The following is a 15968-nucleotide window of genomic DNA, read 5'->3' as shown; positions in this document are numbered from 1 at the left end:
AAATAGAAGACATTTGAAAAGAAAATATAGATTAAGGGTTGGGATTAAAATAGATTGGCTCCCAAAATAAACATAGGATTATGTTGATAAAAAAAAACAAAATAGGAGAGACATTAATAAAGAATACAGTTAGGATTATGGGTTTGTTCAAAATAATAATAAGGCAACTCCAATAAAAATAGTGATTAGGTTTTGTTGCAATATGATTATTGCATAAAGAAATCATAGGATTATTTTTTTGTTTAAATAATAGTAAACATTGTGAAAAGAAAACATAAGATTAGATTTTTGATTAAAAAATAAAAGTCATTCATGTAATTTGATTCGTTTTGATTAAAAATATGAGATATTACTAAAAGAAAACATGTGATGATTTTGATTGAAAAAATATGAGATACTCGAAAAGAAAAACATTGAATTATTTACCGAGGGAATATGAAACACTCATGAAAAGAAATATGTAATATTGTTTTATTCAAAAATAGCAGACATTCCGAAAGAAAAACATAAGATTAGGGTTTTGAATAAAAAATAGGAGGCATTTCAAAAAAAAAATTAGGATTATGGTCTTGATTAAAAAATATGAGACATTAAGAAAAGTAAACATATGATTATTGTTTTGATTAAAAAATAGCATACAATCTCGAAAGAAAACATAAGATTAGGTTTTTGACTCAATAACAAGAGGCATTCACAATAGAAAACATAGGAATAGGGTTATATCCAAAATAGTATCCAAAAGAGAACATTGGAATAGACTTTTTATCCAAAAACTAGGTTACTCAAAAGAAAAAAAAATGATTAGGGTTTTGATTAAAAATTAGTAGAGATCACTAAATAAAGATAGGATTATGGTTTTAATTGGAACGATCAGGGCATTCGAAAAGAAACAAAGGATTAGGGTTTTGATTCAAAATTAAAACATTGGACATTATTCCAAAAGAAAAGAAAGGGCTTAGGCTTTTTGATTAAAACGGTAGCAATCTCTTAAAAAGAAAATAAAGAATTAGGGTTTCAATTCTAAAAATAAGAGACATTCTGAAAGAAAATATATATGTTAGGTTTTATCTAAAAACAGATAAATAGGGGATATTCCGAAAAGAAAAACAGTAGAATTAGATTTTGATTTAAAATAGCATTCTCAAAGAAAATTGATTAGGTTTTAATTCGTGAATAAACCTATTCTAAAAGAAAATATATGGATTATGGATTTGATTGAAAAAATGAGACATTACGAAAAGAAAATAGGGTTTAGTTTTGATTAAAAGATAGATATTATTATTTCGAAAGAAAAAGGATTAGGTTTTTGAATAAAAACTAATAAATAAGAAACATTAAGAAAAGAAAACATAGGGTTTAAGTTTTGATTTAAAGATAGAAGACATTCTGAAAATAAAATATAATATTAGGATTTTTATTCAAAAATAAGAACCATTCCAAAAAGAAAAGATAGGATTAAGGATCTTTTCATAATGTCTCCTATTTATCAGTTTTGAATCATGACTCTAACCTACGTTTTATTTTTGGAATGTCTATTATTTTTTAATATCAGCTATTCATTAGGAAACATTACCCTATTGTTTCTATAATGTCTCATTCTGTCTCATATTTTTCAATCAAAACCCTAATATTATATATTTTTTCAGAATGGCTACTTTTTTTTAATCAAAACTCTAGTCATATGTTTCTTTTGGAAATGTCCCCTATTATGCAGTTTTTATTCAAACCCATAATACTATGTTTCCTTATAGTAATGTGTCATATTTTTCCAATCTTGTAACCTATGTTTTTCTTTTCGGAATGTCTCCTATTTTCACAAAAATCCTAAATCCAATGTTTTCTTATTGTCATTATTTTTGGTTTGACTGAAAACCCAAGTCCTTTGTTTCTTCTTGCAGAATGTCTCATTTTTTTTAATCAAAACCAAAATACTCTCTTTTTATTTCGGGAATCTCTACCATTCATAACGCCTCATATTTTGAAATAAAACCTAATCTTAGCGTTTTCTTTGTAATATTCTCCCATTTTTAATTAAACCTTAATCCTATGTTTTTGAAATACCTAATATTTTTAATCAACTCCCTTAATCCAAAATTTTGTTTCATAATGTTTACTATTTTTGGAATCAAAAATCTTAATCCTATGTTTTCTATTATTATAACTTCCTCCTAGTTTCTCAATCAAAACCTAAAAATCCTATGTTTTATTGTTGTAACCACTCATTTTTAGTTTTGAATGAAAACCCTGATTCCTTTGAATCAAAACAATAGTCCTATATTTTGTTTTGATAATGCTTGCTATTCCCAGAATCAAACCCAATATATGTTTTCTTTTGAACATCCCTATTTTTTAGTTTTTGACCAAACTATAATCCTATGTTTTCCATAATAATGTCTTATTTATTTTAATCAATATCCTAATCCAATGTTTTCTTTCAAGAATGCCTCTACTTTTTAATTAGAACCCTAATCCTATGTTTTCTATTCACAAAGTCTATAATTTTTCAATCAAAACACTAATTCTAAGTTTTCTTTACGGAATGTGTCCTAATAATCAGTTTTCAATCAAAACTATAATCTTAAGTTTTTTTTGGGATGTCTACTGTTATTCAATAAAAACCGTAATCTATGTTTTCTTTTTAGATTGTCTCTATTTTCAATCGAGCCTTTAACTCTTTTTTTTTCTTTTGAATGTTATTCCATTTTATAGTTTTGAAAGAAAAACTCATTCTTTTGATGTGTTTTAATGTCTCCTATGTTTTTAATATAAACCTTAATAGTAACTTTTCTTTTTGATATGTTTCCTATTTTTCGACTTAAACCCTAACCTTTTTTCTATTAATGTCTCCCTATTTCAACAAAAATCCTAATCCTATATTTTACAAGAATGTCTCGTATTTTTCAAATTTCAAAACCTTTAATCTAATCCTTTGTTATAGTAATGTTCCTATTTTTCAATCAAAACATTAATCCTGTATGTTTTGTTTCTTGAATGCCTACTATATTTGAATAAAAAACTAATCCTTGATTTCTTCAGAATAGCTCCTTTGAAATAATAATCCTAATCCTATGGTTTAGTTTCAAAATGGCACCTTTTTTGAGTCAAAACCATAATCTTATGTTTTCTTTCGTAATGTCTACTATTTTTGAATGTTAAATGTTTTTTAATTATAATCATAATCCTATGCTTTTTTGGTAATGTTTACTATATTTTAGAATCAGACCATATTCATATGTTTTCTTTAGTAATGTCTTCTATCTTCAATCAAAATAACAATACTATGTTTTCTTTTATAATGCCTTATTTTTTGTGAATCAAACACTTAATCCCATTTCCTTCTTCAAGAATGTCCCACTTTTTAGTTTTGAATCAAAACAATAATCCTTTTTTTCATTTTATTATGCCTGATTTATTTTAATCAAACCCTAATCCTATATTTTGTTTTGGTAATGTATGCTAATTTTTAATCAAAACTGTAATCTGATGTTTTTTTTTTTCATTGTCTCATATTTCCGGACGTTTTCTTTTCTGAATGTGTTATATTTTTCCAATCAAAACTGTAAGATTATGTTTTTCCTTTCGAAATGCTCCTATTGGTCAATCAAAACCCTAATCCTATGTTTTCTTTTCAAATTGTATCCTATCTTTCAATCAATTCCCAAATCCTATGTTTTCTTTTTAGAATTTGTCTTATTTTTCATTTTTGAATCAAACCATAATCCATTTTTTTTTCTTTTAGAATATTCATTATTTTTTTCAATCAAAACAAAATCCCATGGTTTTTTAATATTATTTAATATTTTGAATCAAAAACCTCTAATCCTATGTCCGTTTGTGAGTATTGTCTCCTATTTTTTTTAATCAAAACCCCATCCTTCGTTATCCGCTCATAATGCTCCAATATTTTTTAATCAATTATAGTCCTATGTTTTCTTCATAATTAATGTCCTCCTATTTTTCCAATCAAATCACTAATCTTATATGTTTTTTTTTTTGGAAATGTCTGATATTTTTTAATCAAAACAATAATCGTATGTTTCCTTTTCATAATGTATCATATAATCAAAACTTTTAATCCTAATTTTGATTGAGTTTCCTTCCAATTTTTAATCAAGAAATTAGTCCACTCTTATCGAGATGCTCATCCCATTTTAATCGAAAGACAATCAGATTTATGTTTTCAGACTATTGAATGTCTGCTAGTTTTTACAATGAAAACAATAATTGTATGTTTTTTTTTGTAATATCTCATATTTTTTAATTAAAACCATAATATTTAGTTTTTTATTGGAATGCCTCACTATAATCAAAACCCACTAACAATGTGTTTACATCGTTGAGAATGTATAAAGTGTTATAATCAAAAACTATAGTCCTATGTTTTTCAAATGCCTCTATATTTCTCATTCAAAACCACTAATCCTAGTCTGTAATGTATACAATTTTGTAATAAAATGCTAGTTTGCTTCTCCTTTATAGTACTCTCCTATATGCAAAACAATAATGTTATGTTTTCTTATAATGATACTTATATTTTCTCAATCAAAATCATACGCCTATGTTTTCTTCGAATGCCCTACTATATTTGAATTAAAAGCCGAATCTTATGTTTTCTGAATGTCGCTTATCTTTCAATAAAAAATCGAGTCCAATGTTTTCTTATAATAATGTCCCCTATTTTTTAATCAAAACCCTAATCCTATGTTTCCTTTCAGGAATATCTACTATATTTGAATCAAAAGTTTAATCCTATGATTTGTTTTCGGAATGTCTGCTATTTCTTAATCAAAACTCTAATCTTTTGTTTTCTTTTCAATGTATCTCCTATTTTTCAATCAAACCCCTAATCAAACGTTTTATTTTCGGAATGTCTACTATTTCTTATTCAAAACCCTAATACTAAGTTTTATTTTCGGAATGTCTTATATTTTCCAATAAAAATCCTAATCCTAACTTTTTTTTTGGAATGCATCTTATTTTTTATTGAAAACCATAATCATATATTTTCTTATAGTAAGGAGTCCTCATCTATACATTTTCTTTTTGAAATGTTTGCTAATGTGATTATAAAGAAACATTCTTAAAAGTATATTTTTAGTAGAGTTTCTCAATAATGTCTACTATTTTTTAATTGAAACCATAATCCTATGTCTTATATTAATGTCTCTATTTTTCAATCATACCTTAATCCTATCTTTTTCAAAATTCCTACTATATTTAAATTAAAGAAACAATCCTATGTCTTTTTGGATTCTAAAAACATTTCTATATTTTTATTCAAAACATTGAATTTAAAACCTAATACTATTTTAATTTGAAAAATACTAGACATTCCGAATGATAGTTTGAAATTGCTTCAATTCTTTCGAGATCAAAACCTCAATCCTTGTCCTATTAAAAATGAGTAATGTCTCCTATTTTTCATTCAAAACCCAAATCCTAAGTTTTTTATTATAGTAAAGTCTCTTTTTTTAAAAAAAATTAAAACCCTAATCTTATGGTGTGAATGTCTCCATTTTTAATCAAAAATAATAATCCAATGTTTTCCTTCCAGTAATATCTCACATAAGTAAAACCCTAATCATATATGTTTTCTTTTGTGAATGACTCCTATAATCAAAACTTTAATATTAGGTTTCCTTTTCTTTGAATATTTACTATTTTTGAATCAAGACTATAATCCTATGTTTCTGAAATATCATCGCCTTTTGGTGTTTAACCGAAACACTAATCCTATATTTTCTTCTAATAATATATCATATTTTTTCAATCAAAAACCTAATCCAATTTTTATTTTTACGTAATGCCACCAATATCAAAACACGTAATCTTATATTTTTCTATTGGAAATGTACGCTATCTTTTTGAATCAAACTATAATTCTATGTTTTCTTTTTGGAATGTATCATATTTTTTAATCAAAACCCTAATCCGATGTTTTTTTTTACAATGCCTCCAATTTTTTAATGAAAATCCCTATGTTATGTGGAATGTCTCATATTTTTGTATCAAAACAATAATCCCATGTTTTCTTTTTCAAATGTCTCATATCTGCCAATCAAAACACAAATCTAATATTTCCATTTCGGAATGTCTACTATTTTTGAATCAAAACAATAATCCTATGGTTTCTTATTGCATGCCTTCTATTTTATGTTCAAAACCATAATCTTATATTTTTCACACGATCGAGATTAATGCTTTGATTAAAAATTAGCGAACATTCACAAACAAAAGATAGGATTATGGTTATGATTAAGAAAGGAAACATTCAAAATAGAAAAGAGTAGATAGTTTTTATTCAAAAGCGAAAAATAGAACACATTCCTAAAGAAAAAACATAGGACTAAGTGTTTTTGATTCAAAAAGTGAGGAGATATTACTTAAATAAAACATAAGAATAATACTTTGAGTTATACTAGACATTATGAAAGAAAACATAGCATTGTGATTTTTGATTCAAAACATATAAATAAGATATTAGGAAAAAGAAAGCATGATTATTGTTTTTATTGAAAAATATGAGACATTACAAAAATAAAACATAGAATTAGGGTTTTGATTGAAAAAAGTATACAATACTATAAGAAAACATAGGATTATGGTTTTGGTTAAAAACCATAAAATAGGAGACATTTATAAAAGAAATCATTCGATTAGGATTTTGATTAAAAAATAGAAGATATTCCCAAAAAAAAACATAAGATTAGGGTTTTGATTGAAAAATATGAGCCATTCTAAAAAGAAACAATAGGATTAGGGTTTTGACTGAAAAATATGAGACATTACATAAAGAAAACATAGGATTATTGTTTGATTCAAAAATAAAAAAACATTACCAAAAGAAAATATTGGATTAGGGTTTTGATTTAAAAATATGACACACTACATTAAGAAAACATAGGCTTCATTGTGTTTTGTTTTCAAAAATAGCAGACATTCAGAATTAGACTGGTAGAAATATGATACATGTTGAAAAGAAACAAAGGATTACGGTTTTTGATTGAAAGATATTATTAGTAATTTTTTTTCTTTTCAAAATGTGTCCTTTTTCTTAGAACATAGGATTCGGGTATTGATTGAAAGATAGGAGACATTTCAAAAAAACAAAAATAGGATAATGGTTTTGATTGAATCATTGAAGATATTCCCAATAAAAAACATAGGTTAGGGTTTTTATTGAAGAATATGAGACGTACCGGAAAGAAAATAGGATTATGGCTTTAATTGAAAAATAGGACATCTGATGATTAGGGTTTTGATTAAAAAATAATAGACAATGCCTAACGCTAATCCTATGTTTTCTTTTCGGAATCCAACCTATTTATCTAATACTATGTTTTCTTTCCTTCATGTACGTTATTTATTGGTTTTGAATCAAAACCATAATCCTCTAATCCATTGTTTACTTTTTGGAATGGCTCCAATTTTTCAATCAAAATCCTAAACCTTTCTTTTCTTTTCAGAATGTCTGCTATTTTTGAAATGAAACTCTAATGATATGATTTATTTTCAAAATCCTAAACCATAATCCTCTATTTCTTTTCTTTTCGGGATATCTACTATTTTTTATTCAAAACATTAATTCTATGTTTTATGTTCGGAATATCACATATTTTTAAATCAAAACCCTAATCCCAATATTTTATTTTGCATTGTGTCCTATATTTTAATCAAAACACTAATCCTTTGTTTTTCTTAAAATAATGTCTCATATTTTTCAATCAAAACCATAATCCTATATTTTCTTTTGAGAATATCTGCTTATTTTTATTGCAGATATTCTTAAATCATATTTATATTAGGGTTTAAAATTTTTGGAAATGCGTACTATATTTGAATAAAAACCCTAATCCTATGTTTTCTTATAGTAATGTCACCTATTTTTTAATTAAAACCCTAATCCTATGTTTTCTTTTTGGTTGTCTACAATATTTATCAAAATCTTAATCCAATATTTTCTTTGCAAAATAGGAGACATTCGGAATGATAGTCCAGGTAAAGTGTACTTCTTACTCAAAGGTAGGTTAATGAGCACATCAGAGAAATCAGAAAAATTTCAACAAGTTGAAACAAGACAAAGGTACCCTGAAAAGCTCAGGACGAGTGAAAACTGCCACAGTAATTACGAAAATAAACTTAAAACAAAAAAGATAAAACCACACAACAAATGAAAAATAAAACCATGACTTGGGTTGCCTTCCAAGAAGCTCTAATTTAATGTCACTAGCTTGACGTACCTGCCTAACCGGGTGGTTCATGCAGTAATAAAGCACCACAGCTTCATGGTTGAAGAATTTCCTCTCTAATGGCATAATGTTTCAACATGTGACCATTAACCTTGAATGTTCCCTTCGTGGGGTGGGAAATTTTGAATTCCCCATGAGCGAATGTTTGAGTGACAGTGTATGGTCCTGATCAATGAGACTTGAGTTTCTAGGAAAAAGCTTTAACCTAGAGTTAAAAAGAACTTGCTCCCTAACCTGGAATTGCTTCTCCTTCTTGAGGTGGCTATCATGAATTCTTCTCACTTTTTCTATATACAAAAGTGCATTTTCAAATGCATTCAGCCTATGCTCCTCTAATCATTCAACTAGTAGTTCCTTTTTTCTATGCATCACTTGTATCCAAATTCAATAACTTGATTGCCCAATATGCTTGATGCTCAAGCTCTACTGGTAGATCGTATGCCTTCCCATAGACCAGACGATATGGTGTATGCCTAGTTGATGTTTTATATACTATTCCGTAAGCCTCGAGAATATCATCAATCGATTCGATCAATCATGCTCAAGTTATGATGAACTATCTTCTCAAGAATGGGCTTTAGCTCCCAGTTGGTGTCTTCAACTTGGCCACTAGTTTGAGGGTGATAAGTCGTGGCAACACGATATGGTACTCCATATTTCTTCATTAACTTTTCAAACTAAGTGTTACAAAAAGTGGGTGCCCTCACACTAATAATTGCTATCAGTGCCAAAATGAGAAAATAACTTTTTCAAGAACTTGACAACCACACTGTGCATCATTTGTGAGAAGAGCCTGACCTTCCACCCATTTAGACACATACTCGACAGGTACCAACACAAATATGTTCCTATTAGAGTTCGGCAAAGGACCCATCAAATCAATGCTCCACACATCAAAAATATCACATTGCTAGATAGGAGTTTGCTTCATTTAATCGAGTTTAGATAAGTTACCACTTTGTTGCCATTAGTCACACGTTACAACAAACTTCCGAGTGTTACTGAAGAGTGACGACCAAAATCTTTCATCCCTCAGCATGTGAGACACAACATCACACCATTGGATCCGCACAGAGTTTGTATAAAAAAGGATCCTCCTACAAGTAATGTTTGATATCAAAAAGAAATTTCTTACTCTACTAATAGAAAAACTGTGAAGGGATTAATTGTTCCACTAAATAATTCACAAAGTCGGCAAACTAGGGACACTCGCTATCTTAGGTAGACCTCTTCTGGACCCAATAAAGATTTTCATTTTGAAAAGTGTCATTTATCATTTTAGATCCACTACTGTATCTTTCAATATTCGTCAAGTGTGATAAGCAATCACCCACCACATTTTTTTATCCTTTCTTTTTTTGAATTTCTAGATTAAAACCTGTAGGGGAAGAATCCATCTAATCAGTCTTAGCTTAGCATCTGTCTTCGAGAGGAGGTACCTGATTGCAGCATGATCAGTGTACACAATGACCTTGGAGAGAACCAGGTAAGATATGAATTTGTCAAAAGCAAAACCAATTCCTAATAGCTCTTTCTCCGTTGTGGTGTTATTCCCTTGGGCTAGATTTAAAGTTTTGCTCACATAGTAAATAGGTTTGAATTCTTTATTATGATTTTGTCCTAATACTGTCCCTACTGCCCAATTACCGGCGTAACACATAAGCTCAAACGACCATTCTAAATTTGGGGTTTTCGCAATCAGTTTACGGACTAACTTCTCCTTCAAGGTCAGGAAAGCACTTAGACAATTCTGATCAAATTCAAAAGGTGCGTCTTTTTCTAATAACTTCATCATGAGATTATAGATTTTGGAAAACTCTTTAATAAATCTTCTATAAAAGCTGACATGCCCAAGAAAACTCCGAACATCTTTTACAGCAATGGATGGGAGAAGCTTCTCAATTGTGTCTTACTTGGCCTTATCAATTTCAATCCCCTCACAAGAAATTTTGTGACCTAAAACAATCCCTTCGGTGACCATGAAGTGACACGTTTTAGATTTTTGAAGCACCCATCAAACGAAACCCTGAAAACTGAGAAGTCATCCATGAACATGTCCTTGAAGCCTTCAATAAACTCATCAACAATTAACATCATGCACCTTTGAAAAATTGTTGGAACATTACATAGGCTGAAAGACATTCTTCTATACACGAATGTATCATATGGACATGTGATGGTAGTATTTTCTTGATCTTCTCAGATGACACATATTTGCAGATAACTAGATTACCTAAGAAACTGTGCAAATCAAATACAACAAGTTATGTGATAAGTGCTTGTGCGATATGAATGCGAAGCGTTCATTCCTTATGTTGAGCATTACTTTTCTCAGTTTTTTACATTAATATGTGTGTTTTATGTTACTTTTACGCGAGGTAGGGTTGTGAGGCGAGTATGAAGGAAATGGGCCAATGTGGATCATAATGCACCTATTTTGGAGGAGATCTTGCTAAGGTTCAAGCGCAAGACATAGGTCAGGGTGTGAGATGCTGAAGTGTGTGCCAACCTCCTTGCATTCGAGTGAGCACATCTATTTGGAGGGCACAAAGGCGGGATCACACTCGAGCATTCCGACTTATGCATATAAGAACAAGAGCTCCGCCAACATGTACATCATTGAAGAAGCAAGTGATTCACGATGTGAACGTGTGCCCGTTTGCATTACCCGATGAAAGTTTGGGAATGGGAAGTTAATCGGTCGAAGGCGTAGCGAGAGCAATGTGGCAGTCCATGTGAGCGAGCACTGTTCACAGCCGACGAAATCAGATAAACAGAGAATCCACATGGGCGTGTGGAAATTATCCACGCCCGTGTGGAATTTCCGCACGGACGCATGTACCATCCACGACGGTGGAGTTGCCGATTCGGACCTTTTTAAAAACCAATTCAGTTTTGGATATTCTTTTTCTCCATCTTTTCCCCAACTTGTGAGAGGGCTTTGGCTAGGGTTTTGAGGGGTATTGGCCAAGGTTTTGGAGAGGTTCTACTGCTCCGACATCGTGATTCCATTAGGAAGAAGGTTGGTAGCGGAGCTTCCATCGAGGCGTATCCTATCCAGGGACGAAGGAATGCTTGGGACAGGACAGTAGAGGACTTTCCACAAGACCATCGACACGACCATCGAGTGGGTTTCTTTATGGATTCATTGCTTTTACATTTGATTTCTTTGATTGTACTAAGCTCCATGGAGAGCTAAACCCCTAGTGGGTACTTGGATGATTGTGAACCCTAGGATGTATTCGTTTCATTGAACTTCTTTATTATGCTTTCAATAAATTGATGTTTTTTGTGAGTTCCAACCTTGAATGCTTGATTGTATGAACATTTCCCCTAGAGTAACACTAGGGTTGAGAGTTCTTGTTGGTAACCTTGTGAGTGAGTGACACACCACTAGCGTTAGACAAAAACTAGGTTGGAGAGGGTTGAGAGGGGTGAGAGGATGCAGGGAGGCGTCCCTTTTCCCTCCGACATGATAGATTCTACCTCCGTTCCTCGAGTTCTTTTGCGGCCATAATAGAGTGAATGCTCTAAGAGATGAACCTCAGCTGGGGAGCCTAGTTGCGGCGTGCAATGGAGTGAAGCGTTGAGAGGATCTTAGTATCTAGGGCTTGATTGTGGCTAGGGACCTTCCACGGACCAAAGGGTTAGGTCTATATTTAGGAAGAGATTTATCACTTGGAATCCCTAGAGCTCATTGCAACTCTATGCTGAGTCGTGAGTGTTGAGATTGTTCGATTTCTCCTCCGGGACATGTATAAAGTTAGGCATAGTTGACCTTAGATTTGGGACTATGTATGTAAGGATTTTCACGACTCACCATTGCATTGATTAGGAAGCATAATAGAGAGTTCTTGCACTTGAAGCGATTATCCTAGGAGAAGTATTATCCGAGTACCCCATTCTTTATCGATTGCCTTACCCTCTTCTTACTTTTGCTCTTTTACTTGTTGATTTTATTATTTTGAATTGAATCAGTTTCACACTTATCACAATTGATATTCCACATAGCTAAGAATCAAATTAAGTATTTCCACTCACTACTCCCTATGGATTCGACCCCGCTCACCCGGGATTATTACTTCGACAAACCCGTGCACTTGCGGGATATAAGCAAGGGATCTTGTCAAGTTTTTGGCACCGTTGCCGGGGATCGAACCCGGGTCACCCGCGTGACAGGCGGGAATACTCACCACTATACTACAACGACATGGGCGTGGGGAATTTCCAGCGCTCGTGTATATTCTTCTGCGAGCTCATCCGAGAGAAGGCACGAGGCGTGGGCGCCCAGCTGGATGACTCATCTGAGCCCACGCATGCCCGTGGGTAATTTCCGCGCGGGCATGTGAATTCCTGCAGTTGGGCGATTTTCCCAGGAAGCACAGGGCGTGGACTCGCCCCAGTGGGCGACTGTGAACTCATGCAGGCGTGGGTAATTTCCGCCTCGCCTGCAAAACTCGCGAGTTGCTCCCTCCATCCCAAAAAACACAGGCGTGCAGGCGCCCCACGTGAGTTAGAGCATATGATGCTCACGCGTGGGGAATTTCCCCACAGGGCGTGTGAGACTGATATTTTTGTCGGATGGCGAGGCGAGCTAAGGGGCATGCGTCTTCCCACGTGGAGTCTCAGCGCGCGGGCGTGGGTATTTTTCTGCCGCCTGTGTGAATGCGAAACGTCGAAGTCGCGAGTTTTGTTTAAAAAGGGGATGATTTCTCTCCTTCTTCATGACTCCTTTTCACTCGAAAACACCCTTACAACATACTCCGAGTCCATAGCGCCAGATTTTACTGAAGTTTTCCGGCCGGCTCTTCATTTTCAAACTCTTCCTTGTCAGTAAATCCTTTTTCATCATCTTCTATGTCAATTCATGATTTCTATTGATTAATCTGGTTAATGATGCCTCGTTTCTTCAATTGGAACAATGAATTACGTTTAGAACGAAGTTAGAAATATTATTGAGTAGTATTTCTGGATTGATGATGCCTGGGCGTGCGGTTGTCACGCCCCATGGATCCACACGAGTGTGCGGAAATTCCACACGACCGTGTGGATTTCTGCAGTATTAATTTATCAACTTGTTTGACCAATTTTGTTTAAAATTTTGAAGATCATGGCACCTAGGTCAAAGAAGCAAGCTGATAAGAGGCCACATGAGTCATCCCCTGAGGCTGAGGATATGCGATTTGCAATTCCCGAACATCAGGTCCGTTATGAGCGCTTATCGAGACTCCGTATCGGACAGACTCGATTCCTGGACACAACTATACTGCGTGATCTTCAGCAGGGAGATGAGTTCGCTGAGGAGGTTGAGGACTTTGTTTCAGGTGGTGGTTGGCGGCAATTGTTGACGATTAGAGAGCCAGCCATCCGAGAGTTTACACTGGAGGTGCTCTCCTCGTTCGAGTTTGATAGAGCGTATGCGAGCTTCGACAGTTTGGGCTCCGTTCAGTTCAGAGTATTTGGACGCCATCATAGCTTGAGAATTACGTAGTTTTCCGTATTACTTGGCTTATACGAGGAGGCATTCACAGATAAAGAGGAGTATGCACAGTTTCCTGCTGATTATCCTGGAACCTTGACCCCGCAGAGAGCTTACAGAGTGTTATGTGGTCAAGGCCGGGACTGACCCGGGCGGTGTCTAAGGCCACGTGCCTTTCCCGACCTGCATCTGAGATGTTGCATGCCATCATGAGTAGGTCGGTGAATGGCGCAGTGGCAGATCTTGGTGTTACGGCAGTCGGGGAGTTGCTATACTTGTACTCGATGGTAGGCGCGTTCCGATCCACTTAGGGGCACATCTCGGCGATTACATCGGACATCGAGGGGACGAGATGCTAGGCGGGAGTGATCTTCTCAGGCCCTTACATTACGAGATTAGTGCTGGGCATGGGTCTCTTGGATTCGATTCGCGGGGTTGAAAAGACGAGTGTACCCGCTCCTTTGGGTCTATAGACGATGCGGTTGATGGGCATGGTCCGCAGGGTTCGGACAGGGGTTTTTACGTTAGTTCTACCAGCCCTGAGATAGGCGAGGATGAGGGTGATGACGCCCGAGCATCTCGGCCGACCCCGAGCCTCGACCGCATCGATGGAGACCGAGGCACCTCCGGTAGCGGAGGAACCACCCCCAGTGCGTATGTTTTCACCTTCTCGAGCCAATGATCGCTTTGAGAGGCTCGAGAATGCTATAGTAGTGGTCCGAGCCAAGGTTGCCGAGATTAAGGCTACGCAAGCAACTCAGTACACAGAGTTTATGGCACGTTTTGACATTTTACAGCAGATCCTAGAGCGAGACGTTGCCTCATCATTTGTCCTGCAGCCGAGGACCCTTCAGGCCCCGTCAGCTCCCCCAGCACCAGAGGACCCACCATGTGCTTCCACTTCACGCGGACCACGAGAAGCTGTGAGCCCCGAGCCACAGACACTTGACTTCTTCTTCTTTTACTTTCATGCATTTTACTTTATCTTATTTTTCTTATTTTTTTAGACTTGTTCACTAAGAAAAGGATTTTTCCTTCCGATTTTATGTTATTTTTGCATTATCGAGTTGTATTCATTGCTTCATCTTTTATACACTCGAGTTATTTTTTGTTTTTCTTGAGCTTCACTGAACCGCCTCGTCTATGCGTGCAGATGGTCTTGTCTTCTTGGAAATTGAGACTTAGTCATGGGCACGGCCAAGGTGCTTTGGCACTTGACCGTGCGAGCTTCACAACCCGTTGGAACACTACTACCAATGAATTAGCTTCATCAAATACAACACTAGGAGTCAGGGTAGTATTGTTTTAATTGCTTCTCCCACATTTGCTTTTGAATGATATATTTTAAGTGAGCTTGCATGTGTACATTGAGGACAATGTACAACTTAAGTGTGGGGGGGAGTTTCATATTGCACACATCTTTTCTATTGCTCTTAATTGATATATGCACATATAGCCAATGGCGGTTCACCTTAGTTGCAATGATTGTATTCTTAAGTCTAGGATAATTGTTAACATTGAATGTTTTCATGCTCTAGTTCTTGCTTGAATTTTTAGGAATTTTTGCCCGATTTACACTTAGTGCACTACTCACCCTTTGAACTCTATTGGAAAATCATGTTCGATGTTAAAGGGTCTAGTTAGGTTTATTTTCTTGTGCTAAATTCTGAGATGAAAAAGAAGGAACAAAAATAGTTTTATTGTTTATTTGTGTTTGTTGGGTGGAAAGAGCTACCACCTATGAAGTATGAAGCTACTCTCACAAGTCGACACTAGTTATGCCCTAATGAGAGAAAGAGCTATCTCATAGGATGAGTGAAAGCTACCACTCGGGTAGAAAGAGCTACCACCTCGAAAGTGTGAAAGCCACCTTAGCGGCCGCTTTGGAAAGGGCTACCTTAGAGGATGTGTGAAGCTACTACCATCTTTTATAATTTTTATCACTTGTGTAGATAAATAAGTCCCTTGCACTTAGAACTTTGAGGAGTATAACTTGGGGTGTTTTGAGTGAGTTCACACACTTACACGAAATTTGGGTTTGTATCCTTTTTGATTCAAGTTTTTAGCTAGAGCATTGATTTTAGTATTGTTTTCGAAATGTCTCATATTGTTTTGAAAAAGGATACATTTCCAAAAGAAAGCATTAAGAAGCCTATCTTTTAATCATAAAATGAATTCTCTATTTTCTTTTCGAAATGTATCATATTTTTCAATCAATAACCTATGTTGTTATGTATTCT

General features: G+C 34.2%; 1 non-coding gene across 1 annotated transcript; it reads right to left on the bottom strand.

Annotated features, from left to right (window-relative positions):
- Nucleotides 1-12387: 12387 nt before the first annotated feature.
- TRNAD-GUC lies at nucleotides 12388-12459 on the bottom strand. The gene has a single exon. It is a non-coding gene; the product is annotated as a tRNA-Asp (tRNA).
- Nucleotides 12460-15968: the final 3509 nt, after the last annotated feature.

This window comes from Dioscorea cayenensis, chromosome 20 (assembly GCF_009730915.1).
Source record: "Dioscorea cayenensis subsp. rotundata cultivar TDr96_F1 chromosome 20, TDr96_F1_v2_PseudoChromosome.rev07_lg8_w22 25.fasta, whole genome shotgun sequence".
Taxonomy (NCBI): Eukaryota; Viridiplantae; Streptophyta; class Magnoliopsida; order Dioscoreales; family Dioscoreaceae; genus Dioscorea; species Dioscorea cayenensis.
The sequence above is the reverse complement of the archived record's forward strand: the minus strand, read 5'-3'. Positions and strand labels throughout refer to the sequence as shown.